This window comes from Catharus ustulatus, chromosome 13, assembly GCF_009819885.2.
Source record: "Catharus ustulatus isolate bCatUst1 chromosome 13, bCatUst1.pri.v2, whole genome shotgun sequence".
NCBI lineage: Eukaryota > Metazoa > Chordata > Aves > Passeriformes > Turdidae > Catharus > Catharus ustulatus.
The window spans coordinates 13320857-13339747 of record NC_046233.1 but is presented as its reverse complement, the minus strand read 5'-3'; the positions used below and the strand labels follow the sequence as shown (position 1 = coordinate 13339747).

At 36.3% G+C, this 18891-nt stretch overlaps 1 protein-coding gene across 11 annotated transcripts in view; it reads right to left on the bottom strand.

Annotated features, from left to right (window-relative positions):
* The window catches only part of ERC2 (ELKS/RAB6-interacting/CAST family member 2), a 413636-nt gene that overhangs the window by 372147 nt on the left and 22598 nt on the right, over positions 1 to 18891 (bottom strand). The gene's annotated exons all lie outside the window — the stretch shown is intronic.

Below are 18891 nucleotides of genomic sequence, written 5' to 3'. Positions count from 1 at the left end.
GAACCGAGTGTTTGTGATGTAGAAGTGGTTTCCCTGCCCTGGTGGGAGCCAGGGCTCGGGCGGTGCTGAAGCCAAGCCCTGTGTGCGCTGCCAGCACCGGCAGTGGGACACAGCCCAGGTCCCCATAGGGGACAGCCCGTGTGCCTCACAGTCCCTGACATACAGTCCAGCCACAAACAACAGAGGTAAACCTGTACATCTTCCCAAATACCACCCAATAATTGATACTGCACAAAATACTTACAATACTGGATTTTTAATTAAGCATTTAAGTATTTCAGATTTCAAGTTTTAAGTACTGCTACCTTACATTCTTCATATGTGATTATAAAAACCATGGATCCTGCTCAGCTAATGCCAGTTTCTGTCAATAAAGGAATAAAACATATGGGTTCTTTTCTTTGTAAAAAGTTACATCATGTTATATCTCTCTGCTTTTTAATTCATGCTCAGGTGTGTCTTATATTTGACTCAGTAAACTCCATGAACTTTTATTATGTTTACTTTGTGGTGTTGCAAAGATTCACAAGTTTTGCTGTTTCTGCTATAGAGGTGCTCAAACACTGCAGTGACAATCATTATTTAGTGAGACAGCTGTTCCTAGAGCAGGAAAATATTTGTGTTTTCTCAGTTCTGTTGCACCACACTAATTATAATTTGTGTTCTGACTTTCATGAAAGACTTAAAATTAACTAGCAAGCTCATAACTCCCACATTGCTGCAGTTAATCTCTCAGAAGCCAGACTACCTGGGTTCAGTACACCAGACTACATTCATGTTATTATATCATCTAATTTTTGGAAGATACATTATTCTATTGATGGACACCATTCAGATTCCATCCTAGAATTTTAGGACAGTTCTAGCAAAAAGCACATTTTTACAGCACAAGGTCCTTAAATAATAATCTGGTAAACTGAAGACAATATTAAAAAATTAGATAATCAAAGGTAATAAATTCCAATGTAAAGGTTATGGGACAAACATTTGTATATAAGGGCTAAGGGAAACAAAGCATCCTGCTCTGGCCTCTACTTGTTGATCCTTAAAAGCAAAGATGTTGGAAAATACAAGTGCTCCCCCTCCAAGTCTGAGAGCCTGTACTGCAATGAGAGCACTACCGCTGAAGGACAGGTGTGACAAGCAATATGATCTTCATAATTGTTACTTTGTTTTCTCATATTTCAAAACTACGCTTCATAATGCCTTCTCTCAGCCCAGCTACAGCTGTCAGTCAGTATTCTTGCATCAAATCCAGAAGAGCTGATTCCAACCCCTCCATCTGAGATTCTTCCTCTAACAAGAGAATCATCACTCTACAAGGTGATATTTTCACACTGCATTCCTAGTAACAGAAATGGTCTATTCCACTTTTTTGAACAGTTTCATACACTCTAATTGCACAGAAAAATTAATATTGTTGCTATTTCAAACAACTGCACTGCTTCCAGAGGTAATAAAATATTGAGTTGCTGTTCTCTAATTCAGGGTCATCTAAACACTAAGAATTGGGAGAGATCCTGTTCTGAAATACTCTAATGCCGTACAGATGAGATCATTTGTAGCAGCAAAGGATTAATCACAGGGGAACTGCTTTCTACTATTTCACATGCTACAGTTCCCATGATTTCCAGTTTGCCTTCTCACTCGATCTACAAAGAAGCAAATGCACTTACATCACCTTTGAGGTAAATAGTAATGCAAGATGCTCCTTGAGGTGTAAAATCTGCCCCAGAATCCTCCAGATCAAACCTGTATGCTACTCAGCAGATGGGAAAGCCACATGCAAAGGAAGTTCTTACAGAGGATAAAATCCACCATAAATGAGAATCTCTATCAGATATTATAAATTGATTTGGAAGCCTGCATCTTAAGCCATTAAATGTATTTTACTTAGGAAGAAAACTGCATTCATTTTTCAGCTAAAAAAGAGGGGGAAAGCAGGGGTTTTTTCTATATTATCTAACATCTTTACAGTCAGAAATCTATGAGCCCAAGAAGTCAAGTTTGTGTATAAACCCTGCACTCGAAATATGCGAAACAGAACAGTCTGCTAATTAAACATTAGCGTCACTCCAATCAAGAGACATTTTGTTAGAGATGCATAGAGAAATTAGCACTAAACACAACACTCTGCTGTAGTGCTTCAGAACAGACATTCTTACTTGTAGCCTGTAGATCAGCTTGCTGGTGAAATAAGTGGATTGATGATCACAGGAGAATTTACTTATTTCAAATTTACAGGGAAAAGATAAAGTTGCTAACAACAATAGGAAGCCACTGCAGGCACATTTATTAAAAGTTATTTCTACACATTTAAGGCATTTTCTCCAAGGAATGATGCCACATTCAGTGGTATGGAGCTGTCACCAATGAGGCATAGGGACAAAAAACATAATAGCCAGACTGTGTTCAAAGACATGGAGGAGAAGAGGACTAGACATAAAAAGTGTGATCATAGAGTTCAGAAAAGAGATTAGAAATAGCAGAAATGAGAATAAAATGGAACTTCAAAGTCATTACACTACCTTTTATTCCTTGTCAGAATAGTGGTAGTAAAAACTGCATTATAGGCTTTATTTTTTTCCTATGATCATTTTTTTGTATCTCATGCAGTGATGTTACATGATGAGAGAAGCAAATAGGTGGTCAAAGGAACACACTGCTTTTGTCAAGTCTTAAACCATTATCTCAGACAACACAGGATACGAATTCTAAAACTTTTTCCCTTCTCTTTCTGCTTCAATTCTTCTGTATTACCACTTACCTAATTCTACCAAAAAAAAAAGACAGACTACAGCATTAAAACTGTAATTGTACTCACAAACACGACATACTGACCTCATTGACGATTACAACAGCGAACTAGAGAACCTTAGCTCAAAGGCCTATTTCATCCTTTTTATTTAATATAACTCCTAATCCAAAATTCAGTTGAATAATGAACCACTTGCTATCATGTCTAACGAAAAACCCAGCACATTCAATCTATTCAAGTCATGTCAAAGGTACTCACTGGGGCTTTTTTACCTGTCCCAACTGTCTTTTACTGGAATAACCTTGATCAGCTCCATGATTCATCCATTACTTTGACCCTCTCTTTAATATTCTCAGCAGTATTGGAAACACAAGTTCAGTCCTAGATATTGACTTTTATCTATTAAGAGAAAGTAGTCTAGGCCACTTGTGCTCTGAAACTTAGAGTAAAAAATCCTCTATAGAAAAGTGCATCTTAAAATAGCTCTCTGCCATTTCTACTGCCAAAAACCTTAGCAAAACATATTATACTTTTTAGAGAGCATTAGAGGATTTGTTTTCCCTTTGATATACAGAAGCTGTAGAAATCCTGAGTGTTATCCATATTCAATAAGGATCAAGTATCTGGATATGATAATGTGAATAACCATTCCATTTTCCTCCCTTCATCATAATGAATATTTATTGACAAACCAAAATTTAAAAACTCTCAAGCACTTTTTTTATTATTGATTACTTTAAAAGATAAAGGCTGTCCATTTCAAACCCCACATATTTTCCTTGTGTGCACATTTATATCTAAAAAGCAATAAAATGTAAACATATTCCTTTTCATCTCTCAGTTCACCAAAGCTGCCAACGTGTTCCAGTGTAATGTGTGCCAATTCCTTGTAATTGCATGGGGAGAACTTGCTGTTCCTCAGGCATTTCTCACACAAAAATTGAGGGGGATACCCACATAATCCACTGGTCAAAAAATTCCTCTGGAAAGGGTAACAGGAGTTGCTGCAATCACTGTAGGACTCTGCTGGTTCTCTTCAATTTCAAAGAGAAGGAAAAACGTCCCTCAAGGAAAAATGTTTAAAGGGGCCCATTTTCCTTGCAATGCTTTACTGTCTATGAGTTTAAACCTCTTCACTTCTTTAGATATTCCTCCTCATTTCTTCATTTGTATCTGGCTTTCACCCTTCCAGTGCTCTCCCAGGGGAGTGGGTGTGTGGGGTTCAGGTGTCAGCTGGGCTTAAACCACAAGCAAGATAATTGACAAATAATTAAATAATCAATGCATATTTTTAAATAACTGTTCTGTGAGTATTCTGGATTGTGTTTAGTAAAAGTAGTACTAGAAAGGGAGCAAAAAGAAATTAAAATTTTATTGTCCTAAATGTCAAATTAGTCAATAGCAATTTTCTTGCTCTAAGAAATGTGCTTCCTTTTCTTCCAGTGCCACGGGAGGCTTAATCAAGCTGGACCATAAAAAACAAATTCCAGGAATGATGAAATGCAAAATATCCTGACCTCCTTGGAGAGTAATATTGTTTACCTGCCAAGTGAAAAGCTTTAAGCCAGCTGGATCATTTATTTTTAACTATCACTAAATAGAAGAGAAAATGGCTCCAGGCACTTCAGAAAAACAAAGGAAATTAAATATTTAATTGCCTTTGTAATCAAATAGACCTTACATTATTATTTTATTCTGTAGAATCTTTTATCACCTTTTTCCCTAATAATATTTAGAATGAAAATAGCAGAGTCTTGGTAAGTTCAGGGCAAGGAGTGCAATAATTTTTTACTTGGGTAGCCTGACAAAAGACCAGGGACCTGGTGTAAGACCTCTCTTTAGCTACATGTGCTAAGTCTAACCAAGAATTTCAGAATCAATTCTAGTAATCAAGCATGTCTACTCAGACTTATTTTGCAACTTCATTTTTATATTACATACTTAAATGCTTTTCTAAGTTTCTTCAAAATGAAACTGCTAAAAGTTACCCCAATGGCAAAAGACTGATAACTACATACCTGCCTACAAAATAAAGTATGCTCGCAGTTTTTATTGTATTAAATTCAATTGTGTGAGACAGAACACCAGGAGGCTGTTATTACTGATGCACAGATAGATTTTTCTGTCCTGAAGCCTGATTCAATGCAAGTATCTGACAAAACCATTCAATAAATAAATCTATGCACAGTAGCCAGTTATAAATAATACCCAAATGTACCATACTTCCACGAGCCAGAATAAAAATTTCATTTCAGCAGAAATAATGCAAGTATTTGCAAGAGCTTCAGCTAATTCGACTTTTCAGCACATTGATGGTTTTCCTGGTTCTTACTCTGGGAAGCAGTAAAATCAAAATTTTCATTACATACAAAAGAAACGTGCTTACTTACAAGTTACAGGAAAAGGAAGCACTTTTAGACTTTTGATTTTAAACTTCACAACCTTTTTGTCAGTCTTCATCCCTCTGAACTTGATTTTATTTTCTTAATTCAGACTTACATGGTAAAACAGAACCATTTCTGGTACTCTATATCTGGTGTCTTGGATATTGAGTGCTTTCCAAAGTAAATGGCACCCACTTAGATAAGCTTTTTCTATAAAGGTCAGAAGAGTCCTGATCAGATGGCACACCTCAACACTCTTGTTTCCCCCCAATAAAATGTTGCCTTTACTCAACACAAATGCATTGTCTCCTAAAATATCCTGCCATGAATCTATGTGGTGGTTTTGGTATTATGTCTGTGTTTGATAGCAGGAGCTCCTCTTGAGAGACCAAAACTTCCCCATGTTTGAGCAGCTTTTGTGAAGTGAATTACCACAACCTGCCTGTGAACAAGAGTATTTGCTCTAGGCTTGCCAACAATTAATTTAGGTTTGCTGTGGGCATGGCTCCAGCTGGAGGTGTCCTTCTGGCGCTTTTTCCCCTGATTTTGAGACAGATTCCTGGTTGAGAGAACCAGGATGAAGGAATGTCTGGAACACAGACTGATGCTGATGTATTTGCCTAGATGATGTCACTGTTCATTGATGATGTCATTATTTATGACTGTGATCACTCTGCTCTTATTAAGGGAGGGGTTTGGAATACAAAGCAGGTCTACACAAGTAATTCATCTTCTAGACTTACAGGGAGAGGTGGAGTTTAAACAAAGTTCAAACAAGCTGAGTGCTGTACTTTTGTAGAAAAGACTGCAGTGGTATGACTTAGTGAATGTCTTACAAAAAAAAAAAAAATTGAAGAAAACCCTATGACCTTCCTAGATGATGGCTCTCAGTTGCTTACCTAGCAAGCAACAGTTTAAATAACTGGAACAACTGAAATACCAATAACCTTTGATGAACTGGGAAAGCACAGACCCAACTCACTCTTAGGTGATAATAGGAACTAGCACAAAATCAAAGCCATCCCATCCTGGGCTACAAAAGTGTGCAGTCTCCCAGTACATATCAAAAAGCACAAGAGTCCAAAAAATAAACCAAGGACCAAAGCAGAAGTCTCAGTTGTTCTCAAAAATTGGTCCACATCCAATATAAGAAATTAAATCCTTATTATAAAGGTAGAGGGGTTTTATTTCCTGTTTTATTCTGTCCATCAGCACAGCAGCTACACAGTGGAATGTGTGCATGTATAAAAAAGCACATACAATGAAAATATTTTAAGCACATCAAAATTCAGACCTACTTAGATAACAAACGAGGCACCTCTTGTAACTCCTAATGTCTTTTGTATAATGGCCTCATTTTTTCCATTAAAACATACACATCAGAAAATGACATTTTAGCCTATTCAGTATAGAACCTTTAACTCCACTTTTTGATAAATGCTCTTAACAAAAGACATGAGCTCCCTTTTACTTGCTACCAATGAAAATTTTCTCTGACCTAAAGGTACTACAGAACACCTACAATAATACTATAATGTAAACTTCATATGCTCAAAAATCTAAAGTTGAATTATTGCTTTTAGCATAGAATCAAGTTATACAGAAAAATTGTATTGAAAACAATACAAAGAACACAGATCATTTATAGGTATGAAGCTTTGCCTATCTGAATAAGGTTTTGTGCCCTTGTTCAAATGCAAGATTTCACAGAATTTAACCTAGTTATATAGGAAATTCATAGAGTTATAGAGGCACCAATCCTACTAGCCCTTATTAACAGGCACTTTGCACATGCTTCAAAGATTTCTATTTCATTTTATTTCAGAGTGAAGTTCTCTCCTTCAAGCTACACACTGAAGGATCCTCAAGATCACTGTGCACACTGGGATATTCACCTGCAGCTACAGCATGAACATTAAGTGAAGTTCTTTTGATATTATTTCAATAAAAGTTACAGAAGTACAATACCTTGCATATAAGGAACTGGGAGGCACATACTGAACAAGTCACTTTATTCATGCATAAAAGTAATGTGGGTGTTTCACAAGAGAGTGTGACAGATGATAAAACTAAGAACAAGAAAAATCATTACGTTGACATTATTTAACCTGTTTCTAATTTGCAATTTCTGTAAGACAAAGGGCTAAATGCTATAGAGTAATTCAAGACTAAAGTATCTTTTCTGTGGAGCTTTCTAGGATCTGTGAGGCTGTAAAGAAGAAAAACACTGTGGGACTTTCTTTTACAGGAAAAATGTCCTGAAGACTTCACCAAATATTCTTATTTTCAGGCACACTCAGAGACCTCAGAAATTCCCACAGGAATCCATAATGCCTAATTTCCCACTAGTGGATCAGTTTGCATTAAGTACTAAACCACTATTTTTTCTATTTTTTTTTTTAACAGGTAGGAGGTGACAAAATACTTTAGCAATAAATATACTCTGTAATTCAGGTAATTTCTATATGCAAACCTTAAAGGTAACATTCACACACATTTTCTACCCTTTGCTGTGTTAAAATAATTGGAGGCTGCCAGAAACAGCAGGGAAATCTCAGCACATCAATCCACTCTCCACTGCATAAAAGCCATATATTCCTTCTTAATCCCATTATTTCCCCAAGAACATCTAGGGAAGGTATTAGTATGGGATACATGTACACTTGATGAATTCCTCACCTAGAAGTCTGTTCCCTCTTGCAAAAATAATATTTATATCCACTTTTTAGGGCATTTGGAACCCATTTTAGGCCTTCCCAACTTGAAAAAAGTGCAAAAAAATCCCATCATCAGTGATTTAATACAGTAAAAGCTATGCTCAGACCTAAAGGCAGTTCCTCTGAAAAAACCAAATATAAATTCAGGGCTTTCCCCAACCCCTGCAAAAAGAAATCAAATTCACTTTTTTATGATACACTTATTCTTGCATGCCTCATGGTTTTATTATAGAAAACAAGTGCACAGTAACATATGGTACATCTGTTTCATATTTTGTCTTTCTGCTGTCGTACTGTGTCTCTCAACATTCAGTAACACACTTCTGTTGGCCCATAATAATTATTTTTAAGCTGCATGTGAAACACAGCCCACCTCTGCTGTCACTCCAGGGACATGATATTCCTCCCTCCTTCCCTCTTCATACAAATGTACAGTGGAATATAAAGATAGCAAAACTAACACAAGAAAAACCAGGAGTCGTTACCAAACACTTTACATTCCTTCACTTCCAGAAGTTTGGTTTTAGAAACACTCCTACACTGTAATTCACAGATAAAATGATGGCAATGGAAAGGAGATAGTACCAGCAGAAACAAGAGCTGAAACTCATTTAAGCAAAACCTAATACTCCAATCTGTACAAAGACATATTCTCCAACTGAATAGGCAACCTCAGGCACAACAGCCATGTGGAAACATCTGTGAGGCAAAAAGCAGGACAAGAACTGGGAGAAAGCACTCAGAACAGAATGGTGAAGAAATGAAACCAGGAACATGGCACAAGCCAGCAAAAGGCACAAGGGGGGGAAATAGGGGATGACAAGAGGTATTATCTTCAGGGTGAACTTTCAGATAGAAACTCTGAGAAATAGTAAGTCTGGCAGCAAAGAATGGGTAATCTGTAGAAAAACTGGACCCAGAAAGGGGCAATAAAAGCAGAACAGGGGAGGTGAGACAGAAGCAGAGAACAGGCAAATAGTGAAGATAATTTTGAGCACAACATTATGGAGAGAATTCTTTTATACCTGCATGCATACAGAATAGCCTATAAATTCTCTCAAAAGAGACAATATGGGGAAAACAGAGAAACCAAAAAGTAACAATCTTTTGTGAATTTGATACTGGAAGTTAAAGGTACTGGCAATGCATCAAAAACGCAGCAATAAATATGACCAAAAATAAAAAAACCTTAATTTGTCAAAGATTTGCCTCCAGTCTGTCCAAGAAAAACCAAGTACTTCTTAGCAGCTGTCTGTTCCTGTGGGCTTTATGTCACACTTCACAATGGGACACTGATTGGCAAACCTGAATACCACTTTGTTAAATAAATAAACATTCAATAAAAATAATACAGCACTGTTGCTGAAATGCCAGTTTTAATTGCAGGACTTCAAGCCTCCGCATTTCTTTGTGAAGCAGATGGGAGTTTTGCTGGAAAGCGAAGGATTGGAAGTAGTTGGATTTGGCACACTGAAAATTGGCACCAGAAGTTGAAAAGGTTCCATTTCAATTTTGTCACAGGGATGGATGAATCTATGAATTAGGGCATAAATGGTGAAGTAGAGGCTAAAGGAGCTTTTAACTCTCCAGCCACTTCACCATTAAAGAGCCTGAACAGTTTCCTCCTATTGCACATTTCACAGTATGCTGTAAATACCATAAATTAATAAATTGTTCCAGCTCTAACCAAGGGGCCTCTTACTGTTTCTTCCCTGTTCTTTGTGCATAGCCACCAAAATAATTGCACTTTAATAAAAAGTTGGCATGTGTATATTTAAAAAGGAAAAAAAAAAATAAATTACTCTCATCAAGAAAGGTGTTTTAGGCACACATTAAACAAATACAGCATTATCCAAAGCAGGAAAAGGGTTTTCAGACATTCACTGATCCAACTGATAACACTGACATGAGATCATCTATCATATTCCATATTTCAATAGAACATATGGCTTCCAGTGGATTCTTTTCTGAATTGGACAGTTGACAAAAATAAGTTTTCCAGATATGCCATTGGCGCTACACTAAACTGAAATATTATTATATTCCCACATACCAACATAACAATATCAATATGCTTCCTCCCTGTATGGAAATTGCTTGATACATAAAGAATCTGTGTTTATAATCAGAAAATATAAACTCCTACAAAATTGTTTCTACAGGATGATTCAAGATTCCAGTAGAAAAGGTACACTAGAACTTTCAAAGAGAGCTCTAGAAACAAAAACTGAAACAAAAATTGGATTTTTACAGATAATATTACAGAAAGTTTTATTTTTCAGTCACAAAAGGAGAGTTAGGTCATACTTTCTCAGTATTTTAATAGCAAGTAAACAGGGCATTACTAAAAATACAATCAATTATCAACTGTCTTTCTCCTGGTCACTTCACAGCTATGAAAATATAGCAGTGTAAGGCTATAAAGTGTGTATTGCATCAGTTTTTCAAAACTTATGTTTTACTTTAGAATGGGATTTTGTGAGACCTTAAAAGAATTTCACAGCATGAATTCAATAGCTAAATTTAGCGAGATCTGCTCCCAATTTCCTCAGGCATTTTTCACAACCTCCCTTCAAAGCATTAAGTACAAGCTTGCACAAACTAATTTTAAAAAGAACATTCTTCTCTATCTCAAGAAAAGATAGATGAAAATACATTGCTTATCTCAAAAGTGGCATTGTTTGGGTAACATTCACTCCAATTCAAGGAAGGAGAAAACAGAGTCTTCATATACCCCTGCTACCTTCATGTATCAAGACTATGTTCCAGATGTTCTCAGAAGTTTCCCTCCTACCTGCCATTAGATTTGGGTTTTTTTCTCTATTAAAGTACAAGCAGTAGTTACCAGAGATACAGAAACTATCAAAAATCATACCCTTAATTTTTCTATTCACTCCCATATTTATTACCACCATTTATAATTCCACCAATATTTTTATGCCATAGCCCTCATCTCTCACCATACATTCATCCAGTGCTGACAGACATGGAATTCCTCAACCATGCCACCAACTTCAGCACACAGTAAGGAGGATATAAACTGATTCAGGGCACAGTATAGGCATGCAGCTAAAATATAGCACAGCATACCTAATGAAACTCTTTCATTTCTCAATTAAATTTTTCAAAGCAAACATTCCTGCATTCATGTTATGAACATTTTTTAATTAACCTTAAAATAGTAACTTAATACTTTTTTTTTTTTTAGATGGGTCATATCCTGCCAATTTTTTTTTGTAAGCTACTGCCTTCTTTTTACTATGCCTCCACAATACCCAGAGTATCTCTAAACTCTGCGGGCAAAATCCAGTCCTTGCAGTGAACACCTTGACAGATGACACAAGCCCTGAGCTGACACTGCTCTGCTGGTACAGCACCAGCCTGGACACGCTCCAGGGGCTCAGGGCTGGCAGCAGCTGCCAGCTCTGGGCACTCACCCTCCACCAGAGCCTTGGCCACCACAGTGTCTCAGCAGTCAGAGGCACCAGCCACAGCACCAAACACCCACGTGCTCCACAGCACACAGAGCTGGCAGCTGACAAATATTCAGGTGATAAAATTTCTTAGTGGCAGACATGACCTCACCCAAGAGAAACTAGTTGAGACCAAGGGACTTGACCCATCAAATACACACTTCTTTCTCCACCTAATGAAATGTTCAAATGAATGTTCTAGTATTGCTCTAATATGTTGGAAGAAATCAGTTTTGTACATGTTAAAAAATAAATCAAACGGAATTAATATTTTGTAAAAAGAAAGTCAAATTAGTATGCAAGATATAAAGCTAAATTTGCAGAAACATTCCCTATTTCATGTTATAGAAGGAATTACTCCAGGGATTAATTTACGTTCTTATTCACAACCATTTTTCTAATACAGTCATTAAATTCTGTTTTATGAATCACTGTTCTCATCTGGGCAAAAGCAATTAAGTTCTCACGACAGAACAGTAGGTGTGCTGGTGCTAATTAATATTCCCCTGAGGTGAGCCTAAAGTTTGCCTGTGTCTCCAGCACACCTGAGGTTGGCATTAATCAAGATAACAATTCTTTCCTGGCCTCTCTCTGAAGGAACAAACTGGGCATTCAGGATCAAACCTCTTTCCTTCACCACAGGCTCTCCCTGCTCTAGTGCAGAGATGTGGTGCTACCTTTACTTGTAACCAGAATTTCACCCACAATCTGCACTGCTTCCCACCTAATCCACCTTAAGGAAGCAATACAACATGATTTTAGCAATTTCAGCCGACTACTGAATTGGTAATATCTGATAACAAAGGAAAAATACAACCTGTACATGTGGCACTTAAGACAGCACCTAAGACATCAGGAAAACATTTGAGTTCATACCAAACCCCAAAAAAGCAGTTCTGGTTGGCTTTTTATATCAGCTATATTTTTGCTCCCTTCTAATGACTTACTATCTTATTTCTGCACTGACAAAACATTAACACACACAAAAAAGAAAAAAACACACAAAAAAAGCCACTTGTTTGAATACTTGACTATTTCTGCCTCTGCTATGAAGCAGGCCAAGAAATTTCTCTTTGTTATTCTCCCCAGAAGTGTTTGGTGGGTTTTTATAAAAACCATTTTGGTTGTGCTTCAATGAATCCTAGGTTTTTCAGTTATGCTATTGATGGATCTACTGTATGCAAATAGAGAATTTCTGTTTCTCCTGTTTCAAATTTATGTTAGTTTATTCTTATTGTGCATAAAGCTCTATTCCTGTACTCACAGTCCGGAAGGTGAACTAACAAAGTTTCTAGTCCTTTTTCTGTTAGACTACCAGGTAGAAAATACTAAAGTGTTATAGTTTGAGTCTTAAAATTTTGCTTTAGTTCATTAATTCAAAGTGCTCAGAAAAAAATATGCAACTTTAAAAAATACTACTAAGCATTCTTGCCCAAACTGGATGTTTCAATAAATGCTTTTCCATCTCATAACAGTTTATGGAATAAAAGATATGCCACACAAGGTGGGGGGAACCAAGCAAAATTTAAAAACTCATGCCCCTAAGACTGCTAGTTTCCCAGTACAGGAGCAGCAGTCAGTCTTGAAAATACTTTTGTGTGTCAAGATATTTTTAGTTTCACAAAGAAGGATGCTGGAATTGCCAAAGGCTTCCTACCATCTAATGGCAGCAAAGAACACTACAGATATCTAAGGGTCCATGTAAAACTGGATTTCAACAAATGGACTTCTGTGAAGTGCTTCCATACTTCTATGGTGGTCTGAGAAGTGTCAGAAGAAATATCTTATTACATTGGTCCCCTGCAAATATTGTCACTCATTCTTTAACAGATCCATGTTTCAGCTTACAAAACAGGGGCTTATCAGAGATGCTGCAAGGGCTGTGAAAAGGCAGCCAATGTGCTAGACACAACCCATGGGCCAGCATCTATTTCAGACATTTGTGCATTTTTTATTAATAATAATTCTATTATCAAGGGAAAAGCTGCTTATGCTCAGACATACCTGAAAATTTTTCAAGGTATATCAAGAGCATAACAGAATAGATCTAAGTCTCAACTTAGAATCTTATTCTGCAGATTCCAGATCAACAATTACAAGATGAGGGGGGGGAAGACAAGTTAAATTCACAGTAAGGAATCTGATACACCAAAAAGAAAGCCTTTCCCGTATCCCTTTATGTATAATCACTATTCTGATGTCCTACTGATATGAAACCTCCCAGTTTATATTTTAGTAATCAATGACCATGAAGAGGTAAATTTCAATACAGGATAATATTAGCAAAAGATTAATGAGAACATTTATTTAGTAAAATTTATAGTGGTCTGAAAGGTCAGACTTGGATTCTGTTTTGGTAAGATTTAATCATGAAATCTCTTGCAGCAAAGCAAGAAACCATGCAACTGAAACAGTGAGAACCAGTCTGAGCTGGTGGAAAGCTGAATGTGGTATTTCACACCAGAAAAATCAAAGCCTCAGTCACCGAAGTATAAAAATACTTTTTTGTGATTGACGAAGGCAAATTAAGTTATTTGATGGTAGAGATCCATATTCAAAAGCAATGCAGGAATGAAATTCATATGCTTAGATGCTATGAAACCTTTGCCAATAGGGTTTCTGAACATTAAGTTTTACACTAGATCCAAGAGACTAAATCCAAAAAAGAACATATTTATCTAGTGAGTATTTCCAGATGCCCAGACATGACAGAGCATGAACTCCTTTAGCTGCTGTACAGGGTTTTTTGTTTCTGAAAATTAAACCTCCACAATCTATTTCTCAAATACTGACACTTCTAAAACATTTCCTTAAATACTTAGCACAGCTAAATTATTTTAAAGATTTTGCACAAAAAACTGAACTCTCCAATTTTAACAGGAAACATTGCTAAGGCCTCTTGTTTGCTGTGTCATTCAGATTTTACCCAGCTTAAAGGGAAGTGTAAAACTAAAATAGAATAGCACTACCAAAATCATGAGACTGTGCTCAGACTCATTTCATTACTTAGATACTAGACAGCTAGATAAAAAAAGTTAACTGCAGAAGCAAAAGAATCCACAAAAAAAAAAGAGCAGAAAATGGAAAGGTATTAAAAGAAAAAGCTGTATCATCAACAGAGACAGATCAGGAGAGTTACTTCATATACAAGAATTATGAATTTAAAATGTAAAGTTTAACAGCACAGCCATGCACAGGCAGAATTTTAAAATAGCAATACAACAAGTGTGCACATGTCTAGGTACTCTTTCTAGCATTTATCACAACTTCCTCTGTTTTTCCTTCAGATTTTTATCTGGCAGCCTGGTAAATGAAATTGTCAAGTGCAGGAGTGTGTACAGTTCCCTACCCTGGCACACTGTGTAAAGCACTACTGCATTTGTTGAGCTTTACTGTGCAAATTATCAAAGCTACTGCTGGGTTCTCTCGAAGTCCTTACCTTCTTGTTGCAGCTGTTTTACATGTGTTCCTAGAAGGTAAGTAAACATCTCAGTGTAATTTCTTGAAACTCAAAATATTAATATCTTTTTTGAAATAAAGATTCATCTATATTTGATATTATAGGAACTCTCCTCTCTGAAACAACCTGAACTTGTAATTTATCCCATGTTTTACCTATAGAGTAGCAGAAGTTGTGGCACATATTGGTCCAAAACCAACCAACTTTTGTCTAACACAACAGAAAAGCAAAAGGAAGTGACTTTATAAAAACAACCTTTTAAGTTAATCATCCTAAATTATGAAGTTCTCTTTAATTGTACTGTTTAATTGCCTGTCCTAGTTTTAAGTACCTGACAGTTGCAAAGGTGTTGATCTGAAGTTCATTTCTTGCCTCTGCAGGTGACAGGAGAATATTCACTTTCCCTATTCTCCTATAATAGCTACAGGAAATGCAATTCACACCCAAAGACAATCACCTCAATCTGAAAAAGAAACTACTTCTTAGCGGTTTTGTTTGTGTTTTCTTGCTTCACAGTTAAAGCATCAGGTCTCACAGTTTCAGAATGGTATACTAGAAAAGTTAAGCTGATGATTCTGTCTTGAGTCTTTAATAACTGCATTTGTTAGTGCTTTACAGAAAGGAACATCTGAAGCCATGGTTATTTATGTAACAGCTCTCTTCTGGACTGTTGGTGGCATCTTGCTTTTTTATTGCATGTAGGAGTCAAAGAGAACGAAAAAATCTGAACAGCACAACGGAGAAGGGGATAATACTGAATGTGTAAGATGTGTAAATGGCATAAATAAGGAGTTTATACAAATTGACTCATTCGTCTTAATCACACACAATCCTGCCAGTAGCCTTTTGCAAGCTGAATAAAAAACAAAAACAGCAGCATGCCTCATTATGTGTTTTCCTGAATTTTCTACCATCTGGTAAAAAAAAAGTTAATCAATAAAATGAAAGGAAATTCACGGCAAAATAGATTTACTATAGTGTTTGCGGTAAAAACTGTTTCTGCTCTGTTTAGAATTCCTCATCTGTTGAGATTATTATTAAAACAGATGATTACTTAATTCTAAAAAAAATGCATGATGAAAATAGGTCTTAAAGGCTGAAATATGTTGTAGACACTATTAAGCCAGGATTAGAAAAACAAACACAAAAAAGCCCCACATATTTCCACAGTAGTAGGGAAAGATTGATCTTAAGACAAAAAAAACCCCAACCTTTCAGATTACATGGACACAGAGTTTAAATATATTTATGGACACTTGAAAATAAAGTGTCCAGGGCAAACACCAAACAGTGTATTAGAGAGCTAAAATGCACTATTGACCTGTCAAAGAGAATGTAATTCAAAGGCAAATTGTGCTGTTCACTGCAGTCACAATATCACCAGTATCCAACATTCTCATGAAGCAGCTCTGCAAGTGCAAAGCATCTGAAAAACCCTAAACACCACACTGAAAACTTAGGAAAAACAGTAGAACATGAGCAATTGCTGGTTGGCACAGAAATGATTTTTCAAGTGCCCTGTGTCCTTTCCTGCTAATATCCAAAGTTCTGCAGAAAAAGAATGATTTGGCAAAGGTCAGGAGGCATTAAACCACACACACTTGTCAAAGCACAAACTTTCAGATTGGGATATTAAAACACAGTCACAACTCAAAGAGTAGAACTTGAGATAAATGAAATATATGAAATATAATAGAAACACTGTCCTTAAATTCTACAAGCTGAATAACCCATTCCTAATGGTTCAACTGGTGAAAGAATGCCCCAGTGCTATAAAGGGTAAACCTTCCTCAGAATATGAAGACAAATTTCATACACAAGGGAACTTGTTTTAAAAATGCATGCAATACAATGCTCAGTTTTACAAATTTTCCATTATCTAAAACCTACAAGGGGACTGAAAAAGTTACACTGAAATAATCCAGCCAGTTGTACAACAATGCCAGTCTCCAGAACCGGCAGGTATGTGCAGTAAATGCAAAGAAAGAAGATGGATGGAAAGAAAGGTGGGGGGAAAGGCACCCACACAAAATAACTGTAGAAGTCGGGGCCAATTTGATGTGAGGCAAAGGTGTCTTCCTATATCCACACCACTTCTCTACTTTTTTTGAGTGGGTTTTCATTAATATGTGTTAAAATAGCTGAAATATTAATAATGCAACACTGGGATACAAAACTAGCCATCAAATACTTAAGTTAATAAATATGGCACTAATTTTTTCTTATATATTTTATCCTCATATTATCCTCAAATTAAGCTTTTGGAATATCAAAGATTAGTTTCTACCTCACATATTTGGAAACAATTTAACTGGACACAGTTGGGAAGTGAACACTTAGAAAAACTTGGGAACAAAACTTAATTTTCAAATATAGTTTCCAACTGGATCAAGTTACCACTTTCTTCTGAGACCACTGTAACATAAAAAAAAGCTCCTATAGTTGAAACAAGCATGAAAACTATATTCCTAAAGATAATTATGTTTTCTTGTAAATTTGCATGATCTTTCCTCCAATATTTGGTGCTATAATTAGCCACCAAGGCACCACTTCTCTACACAGTGAGGCAATGCTTTATACAAGACCTGGAAAGGATAATGCCCTTGCCCTATTTAACACAATCACTGGGGCTTTCAATTCATGTTTTGTTGTAACATCTATATATGTCTTTAAGGAAAAAAATCTCTTTAAAATGTTACTTACAAATATCTTTTCTGGGGTTTTGCCTGACTGGCACTGCTTATTAATTCTGCAGTGCTGAAGCCAGGACAGTGCAGTCCATTCAGGTGGAAAAGTCTATCATGAGTGTCCTTATCTAATTGCTCAAATTCTCAGTCTGACAGTTCTCCCTCTTCAGGGGATGAGCTGCCTGAACAGGATGAAGAATGCCTGGTTTTGCTTTCTTAAGCAACTTCTGTGTTTTCTACTCCTTAGCTCTCTCCTCCTTTCCTTTACTGCACCAGAGAATCTGGAGACAAAAATAACTGCTAAGTGTAAGCAAAGTACCAGATCACTTATACACAATTATGCAGCTCATTCATTCCCATATTTCAACCAAACTAAGAATGTACAAGTTACATGTCATAAATAGAAAAGTAAATATACTTAAAATATACTAAAGTAGCAATAATATAATAATAAAATAAATTTTATCCATCAGAGGGTGATGTAGGAAGCAATGGTTGTTACCCAATGATGAAAAATCATGTCAAATCTCTCTTGCTAGCAAAACTTACCACCAGAACCCAATATGGTTCTGAAAACAAATTTTTAGGAAGAACTTTAGATGTCCAGAGTACTGTAGTACCATTCCAGTGGTATATTGTAACTTGAATTACAATGTTAATTATCAAAAATATTAAAGGTTGTGGGTTTATTTTGGATTTTTCACTATAAATATATTAAAACAGGTAATACAATATAATATGTACCTAATGTATTCATGTTAACATCAAATTCGCTATAAAGTTCAATTTTTTGATAGGTAGCACGTACTCCATAGCCCAGATAGCTGTGTCGACAAGAAGGTCATTTTCTGAATGAGCTGGAAAGAATTTTGGCTTCCAAATAAAGGGTAATTGGGAATTTTGATTTCCCTCAAGACAAAGCTTAGTTTCTGTCACCCAGGTGAGAAATTTAGTAACCACTGAATGCAAAACAGCCTGATTATCACAAGCTATGCATAATTTTTTAAATGTACACATGTGCATAATTACATATACGCAGCAATAGAACAGCAGGCTTTTATTACAGACATGTTGATTGCAGACAGTGATTTTTCAAGTTTGGATTGAAACATTTTATTTATGCTTTGGTGCATCATGATTTAAATATAACCTACAAGTTCACCTCCACCTTCTAGAGTATCCAGAGGAAATTCTGTACCATAATATTCAGGCATTCCTTCACTGCACTAGTTAAGACCATTATGCTTTACCAGTAACCAGGTACCAGAAAGTTAATGCCACACAAGTTCACACTACCAGGACTATTCTTTCAGCCTTTCTACCTACAAACTGCAAAAGCTATACATCCATGTACAGAATTTAAATCAAAAGGTAGAAAAGCTCTAATTTTCAAAGCACAGTTGCTTGCCTCT